Raw genomic sequence first — 7,609 nt, forward strand, 5'->3', positions numbered from 1 at the left:
AAATATTAAAATTAATCAATAATTAAAAAATTATAATATATAATAATTTTATATAACATGAAAATCAAAAATAATAATAAAAAAATTTATAATAGTCTTTTAAAAAAGTTGTATTTGATGATATTTTTTATATTCAAATTTATTAATTATTAACTCTATACTGAAAAGACTAGTAATGTTTTTCTCAATATAAACAACTAAATTATCTACCACAAACTCATCATCTATTTTATTCTAGAGTTTTGTTTTTATAATTTTCACCGCTGAAAAGGTTTTCTTTGTAGTTGTTGCAGAAACCTAAAAAGTTAAAATTATGTGAATTAATACCAATCAAGTGATAATTTTTTCACTTTGGTATTTTTGCTAATCTCTGGCATAGTTCAAAAAAAAATTTTAATATTTTAAAAACATTAGTGATAAGGTATATCAAGCTCTTAATGACTCAATTGTGTGATCATTTTATTATTTTTTATTTATAATAATTATTAAATAAAAAATTATTTTAAAAAAGCCATTAAAAATATATAATAAATAAAAACTTTTGAAAATATTAGAGGGCCGTAGCCCTCATAAATATACCACCCTGGACCCTTGATTAAAAAATATAATAAATAAATAATTTTAAAAATTCTAGAGAAATGATCTACCCTCCGCCCTAGCATGGTCAATAGTCTACAAAGATAACACATACGACAACTTATAATAACGTGCAAATATGGGAACTTTAATTGCCTGCCTAAGAATGAAGTCATCATCGAATTTTTTTATCATATAATTATGTTATTTTAAATTTAATTTAAAAGATAAGTTTCACTCTACAAACAATTTTCAAGTTCGAAAATACAATTTCGTATGGGGAAGAATATTTTTACGACATCAACTCAAAGAACAATACCACTTAATTTTATGTTATTCTAGCTTGATCTTAAGTAATCATTTGGTGCATATGAAAAACGGAAATTCAAAGAAATACAAATGGTAAGCTTAAGGAAAGGCTTAGAGTGAGTCATAGATCTGCTATTCCTTAATGAATGAGAAGTATTTTAAATTTAATTAACTGCTTGAAAAGAAGGCTCCTTAACTAGTTTATTGTGCACATTCGTAGATCTCCTAATTAGCTTGGGGATCAATTAGCTAAAGAAGGTGTTGATCGTTCAGAGGATTTCATTCAGATCTTTCTATAATCTTTGCTTTGGCTATGTTCTTTTTTGCTTAAGCTGGTTTGTTTTTCTTTGCTTTTTGAGGCTTTTGGTCTACAGTTACCTCATCGACCATTACCTCCTGATGTTCTTCCCGCTTTTGTTTCATCTAATTTGCTAAGATTTTTTTTCCTAATATTGCTCGGGATTGTGTTTCTCGTTATTTTGATGATTTCTAGTTTTGTGTAGTTCTTTTGTTTGCCTTTCTTTAACAGCTTTGGAGTTTTGGTTGTTGTTGCCTTTGTTCTGTGCAGCTTTTTTCTCTTAGTTTTTATCTTAATTTGCTGTATTTCTAAAAGGCTTACTCCGTTATGGGTAATCTCTTTATTAATACAATCCCTGCTATTCAAAAAAAAAAAAAAGGTCAATCATAGATCAACTTTTCCTTAAGGATACATAATTAGCAGTCTAATAAGAAAGCACAGACGGTAACTAAAAGGAAATATTTTTCTCCATTGGATTTAGTGGAGAACAAATTAGAGAATCTTCATCAAAAGTTGCCACATTATCAATATCTCAACAAAATGTGGAACCTTCAACGTCCTTACCATTAGACTCGACTTCCCCACAAATCTAGCTTTAAGCCATGGTCACCACCTTTCTCTCACCAAACTCAAACGTTTCAATTGCAACAACTTTAATAAACTCAACTCCTATTTTATCTCCACAGATTTCCTTTAATTGATTATAGCAGTAGTTATATTATTCAAAAGTTTGTTTTAAACATCTCTACTTTACGCCTAACTAAAAGATATACAGCTGAATATATATACTAACTTTGTAAATCAAATGAATTCATGCAATCAATCAATATTCAGACCATCTATTCTTGTTATGGTATTTGAGCGTCTTCCTCTAACGAGTTAGATCCTTTTTCTTTCCAATCTTCTATATTTTTTTTCATATGGCTTCCAACTCAACTACAAGTAATTCGTCAACAATTGTTGTTGTTCCTTCAAATCCTACTCAAAATTTAATAATGATCAATGCTGCTGCTTAGTTGCTTATAAAGCCCACGCTTCTCAACTATTTCTCATGCAATGCCCCATTTAAAGCCCTTTTCTTTGGTCTGGATCCTCTAAGATATCTCAACGGCACTTTCTCATGTCCCTCTCCAATGGCACTTTCTTATAAATGAACTTTTTTATACGATTAACATTAATCACCCACTTCTCTCAAGTTGCTACTCTACTTTTTAGAAGAGAGAGACAGATCAATAATGAACTTTCGTAAAGAAAGGGTTATCAAATTAAAGAAGGAAATTGACAAGAAAAGTATGGGACAACTCAACATAGATTTCACCACAGGAATCTTGAAAAGGAGGTTCCATTAATTTGGAGTTGGCATATGGTAGACGGCACTAGTCTCATGTCAATATCCACTGCATTGATTCTCCATTCGCATATGGAAACATATGTCGTGAGAAGAATTCGTTAAAAGCTTAAACAAAACCCAAAAAAAAAAAAATCTTACTAAGAATTCATCAAAAAAAGAATTGGTGTTGCCTGCAATTTTTGCAAGTCGGGTGGTTAAAATTTTGAAACCTTTTTCCTAGGAATTTGTTTCAAAACAAATTATAGGTCATAGATAACAGGAAACATTAGTCTGTTGACTAAGGAAAAAGACAACTTGCAACTTCACGTTGGGTTGGGTTCATTTTGTTTTTTCATTACCTGAATGTGTTGCCAGTCGACACTATGATGATTCATGAAGAGCATCCCATTTGCCAATTCCCAACTTGAAGTAGCCCCCATGAGAGCTCCACCATTGATCGTTGCTCTTGAAGTAGACAGATGTAATTTACTCCTTCCATAAATCCTCAATTAGAAGTGTTAATCATAATACTAGAGGTAGGGTCAAAATGATTCATGTATAGATCACACAATAATTAAAGCTGCAAAAGTTGGCATGGGAAATGTTCGTGGAATGGCTTCTTTGGATAAGAGAAGATCCTACATAATTTTTCAAGTTTGGACCACAGGAATATTCCAACCCATATTTCCAACATTTTTATAGCTTTTGTATACACAATATATATCCAATATGCCTAAATGTTCATGAATGTGGTCACCAGGAAAATGACAAAAGGTTAGGACTTAAATTAGGACTCAAGCAAATTAAACAGACGAAGATGGGGATATGGAAAAGAAGTTGGGAAAAAGCTTTTCTTTCCAGAGGTGGACAAGAAATTAGCACCTTTCTAGCAGCCAATAAAAGGTTGAAGGGCATGAGATATATGCTTGCTAATACACTTTCTATGATGGGAAAAAGGTGTTACAGGAACATGGGAAAATGTGATCTGGTTAGTGACAGAGAAGAAGTGGTTGTTTCTTTCGATTTTTGTTTTCAAATTCCATTTTGCAGCTCTGTATATGCCTACTTGTTTTCTTTTTGTTAGATCCGTCTTTTCTTAATTCTGAATTATTGTTGATGATCCATGGCCATAGATGATCACCCTATCCTGTTGTTGTCAGCTTATAGGCCATTCTTATTTAAATCTACTGAGATTCTAGCAAGGCACATGTATTATGATCAGTGTAGAATGGCATGTTTTGTTAGGCACGTAAAGTTTATAGGAAGACTCGACATTAGAAATAATTAAGATTACCTAACATCCATTTACTTCCCTCATTTTGGAAAGATTACAAAGGAAGTAGTTGATCCTTCTATTTCCAGATTGTCAGTTATTGGTATTGCTACTAATCATGTCATTTTGCTTTACAGCTTATCCCTTCATGTTCTAATTTTACTCCCGACTCCTAAGCAGATGAATAATGAAACCAAAAGGAGGAAGTAATTCTTAAAAACCTTGAAGCTTGTTATCCAGGAACTTGTAATGTGATATTTTTTTGGAAGAAACTAAGAGGGACAGTCGACTGAGATGATGAAGACAATCTAAGAACCCTACGCTTTGCCATCATAACACGTTCAGATTTGTTCTAGTTAATACGTAGCCAGAATCAAAAAAGAACTGATTAATTAATTTAAAGGTTGTTACACCTTTGAAACCTTTTTATTGGGTTGAATATTCTCTCATACAGAGGAAACTACAAAACAAGTTTAACACTGCTTGATCTAAGCATGCAATATTCGTAAAAAGTAGTATAATAAATTCATCATTCTGGGGCCATATTAGACCTGTTTGACCTCTCCCTGAGTCTACTCAGCTATGATGAAAGAAATGAAACATGAAATTCTTTCTCAATTTTGGGGTTTCAGTTTTTTTGTGTCTCCTATCCACTCTCTTCACCCTTTCACATGATATCAGCACCATACATTGTTTTTCCTCAATCTTTGTACCTCTCAAGCTTGATTCAACCTCAAGTGGTCACCACTTCTTTTTCCCTCTCTCACAGGCTTCCGTTCCATTTCATTGTTAATCCTTTTTGGTGGACCTCTCCATCTAAAACTTTCCTGATCCTCAAAATGGTTCTATAAAGTCTGAACCATTATGCATAACTGAATAATTAAAAGTATCATGATGGCAGAAAACAGTCCTCCCACGTAGATTTGGATGGGGTCGTCATTCTCCCAAATGCATCTACTGCTCCACATTTATGAGGCCGACGGGTCATCTAAATAGTGTAAAATGTCCCAAGTCCCAACATGAACAGGTCTTAATGGCCACAATTCAGGTAGAAGATTTGTTGGATCCTTGAGTTCCGAGCAGACCATTGGTTGCCGTTTGGAAGCCACTCCAGTTATTATTGTGTCTCCCAAATACCCAAGAAATTTTGCCAAAGTGAACCACTAATGTTAGTAAAGATATCATGAGCTGATTTGAAAATCCATCACCCAAGGCAAAATTCGAATTACTTCGAATCAAATTTGTATATGCTACAGCAGAAAATAGAGATTACAAGTACGGGGATTGACATCAGTGCAGTCTGGTGCATTAGGGAAATGAACTTTTGTTTGTCTGGAATTGATTTGCATATTAATTACAATGTCTCATAATTGGATTAATGGGCATGATCATTGAGCTAGTGTCTCGGATCTTATATTAATATCAGATGGGGTGAGTCTTTGATTTATAAGTATAAATAAAGACCTTTTTCAACCTGACATACATTTTGAATTGAAAACAAGAACTCGTGACAAGGTAGTATCAGAATAGACTAAACTTTTCATTGACGTGAAAATATTCCATGAGGTTCCTTGATCTCATGAGATACCAGGGTCAAGGTAAACCCAGACCGAGGTACAAATATCCCTCTCCTCTACAGTTAAAAAAGTTAATGCGTCGCACAATTTGATAAAATGTCACGAATTTCACATCAGTAAGAGATGAGTGAATCTTAACTTTATAAGTAAGGACTCCTTCCATCACATTACTAAGAGATAAGTAAATCTGAACTTTATAAGTGATACCTTCTTCACTTATCAAGAATGTTTTTTGAATTGAAAACGTAAGCCTGTGACACTAACATAAGTAGGGTTATAAGTTCTCCCTTCAACTTCTATTCCATGAATGCCATCTTTGATGTTTAAGCCACATCGGCATTCATAACAAACCGGAACTGGGCAAATCTTGGTTTTCAACTTAAGTTTACTTCTCAAGCAGATATACATAAATGCAACTAAATGAAGAAGCTGATGCGTTGGAATAGTTGGCATATCCATCAAAAATTTATTCACAGTAATAATAGTTACGAAGATTTTGTGGCTTGCAAGCATATAAACCTTTCTGAAAATGAATTTTAAATAAAATTAGGATGATCTTAATTAAAAGTGACTTTTTAGGTACTTTTTATACGTACGTGCTGCTTCACATTTTTGTTAAAAGTCTACTACTAGTAGACTTGCATCCATTAACACCAAATTAACTCATTTTCATTCCATTATCCTTGATTAACTAATAGTACTATAAAATATATTGACTAAATATTAAAGTAAGGAGAAAAAGCAGTAGATCGTTATACCACATAAATTAATTAACTCAATAGAGATTATTCTTTCTTTTCAATTTTGAAAGATTATTTTAAAAAAAATTACCTTTTCTATTATCTAATTTTTTGAAAATTTTTATTTTAATAATCTAACTTTAAAATTAATATTTTAATTATTAACATTTATAAATATTATTATGTTAATCATTCAATGGTTAAAAGATATATATGAATTTATCACTAGGAAATCAACATCATCTTCCCTTCATCAGGTGAGATATCCACATCAATTACTCTACCAGCTAGCTATGTGCTTATGATGATAAAAAAAAATTATAATTGAATATCTTTTAAAAATTTATTTTTTTAAAAAATTATTATTATCATGCAAACAAAATTATGTGGTAAAGCAATCAACATAGATATATCGTCAAACTAAAAGAGGGTGACGTAGAAGATTAAGTGAGAATTCCGATTTTTTTAACAAGTGAGTGACCAAAAAATAACACTAATAAACATTAATGATCAAAATATTATTTTTAAAGTTGAATTATTATTGGTTGTTGCATAATCCTCCTGTCTAAAGAGCAGAGTTCGAATCTTCCATCTTCGAATTATAACAAAAAATAAAATAAAATAAAATAAAAAACTGAGACGGGGACAGGTACGGCAACCCAAAGGAGAAAGTCCATAGCGATCTTCAAACAAAAATTGAAATCATACAAATAACCAATCATGAAATTCTTTAAAGAAACGTAGGATGGAGAAAGAAAAGAGGATGAAGAACCAACAAATGACGAAGCAAGCTCTGCTGTGCTGTCTTCCTTTTTCTTTTATGTATATTTAGGTTAATTACGGTGTTAAAGAATTTTAATGAGAGTTTATTTGGTGTTAATGAATATATGATAATAGTTAAGACTTTTATATATATATATATAATGTGATATTTACAGTTTTACTCATAATTTCTTTGTCTCTCTCTATTTTAAACTTTAGGAAGGAAAAACAATTTTTGCCTCCCACTCTTTCATTTTTTTACTTTGGACGAGGGAATTTATTCGCAGAGAGAATTTCATAATTCTAAACAAAATTATCTTGTTAATTTGACAAAATAAAATTTGAATTTGTCAAAATTCTTGAAATTTGGATAAGTGATTTTGGAAGCTAAAGCATCTCATTTCAAATTCCACATCTTGACGTGAAATTTATGGGGTTCCTCAATTTTGTAAAAAGGCATAACATTTATTGTATTTTTTTTTAGCTAACTTATTTTTTCTTTAAAAATCTTATTTTTAAATATATATTTTGACTTTTTCATATTATTAATAACATCCATATGATTTTTCTCTAAGAAAGAATAGGGTTTGAATCTCTTTTGTTCCAAAAATATATAAAAAAATAACATCTATACTCTTTCTTTCGAAAAAAACATATCTGTACTCTACAAATGTATTGACATCCATATTTCATTTTTTTTATCCTCAACATTACTATTCGATTTTTATAATTATTCATATGGTT

At 31.2% G+C, this 7,609-nt stretch overlaps 1 long non-coding RNA gene across 1 annotated transcript; it reads left to right on the top strand.

Annotated features, from left to right (window-relative positions):
* Nucleotides 1-3,283: 3,283 nt before the first annotated feature.
* LOC148764763 (uncharacterized) lies at nucleotides 3,284-4,093 on the top strand. The gene is made up of 2 exons (XR_016024179.1): nucleotides 3,284-3,501; nucleotides 3,924-4,093. It is a non-coding gene; the product is annotated as an uncharacterized LOC148764763 (long non-coding RNA).
* The last annotated feature ends 3,516 nt before the right edge of the window (nucleotides 4,094-7,609 follow it).

Source organism: Theobroma cacao, chromosome 1 (genome assembly GCF_053813885.1).
Source record: "Theobroma cacao isolate CCN51 chromosome 1, ASM5381388v1, whole genome shotgun sequence".
Lineage (NCBI taxonomy): Eukaryota > Viridiplantae > Streptophyta > Magnoliopsida > Malvales > Malvaceae > Theobroma > Theobroma cacao.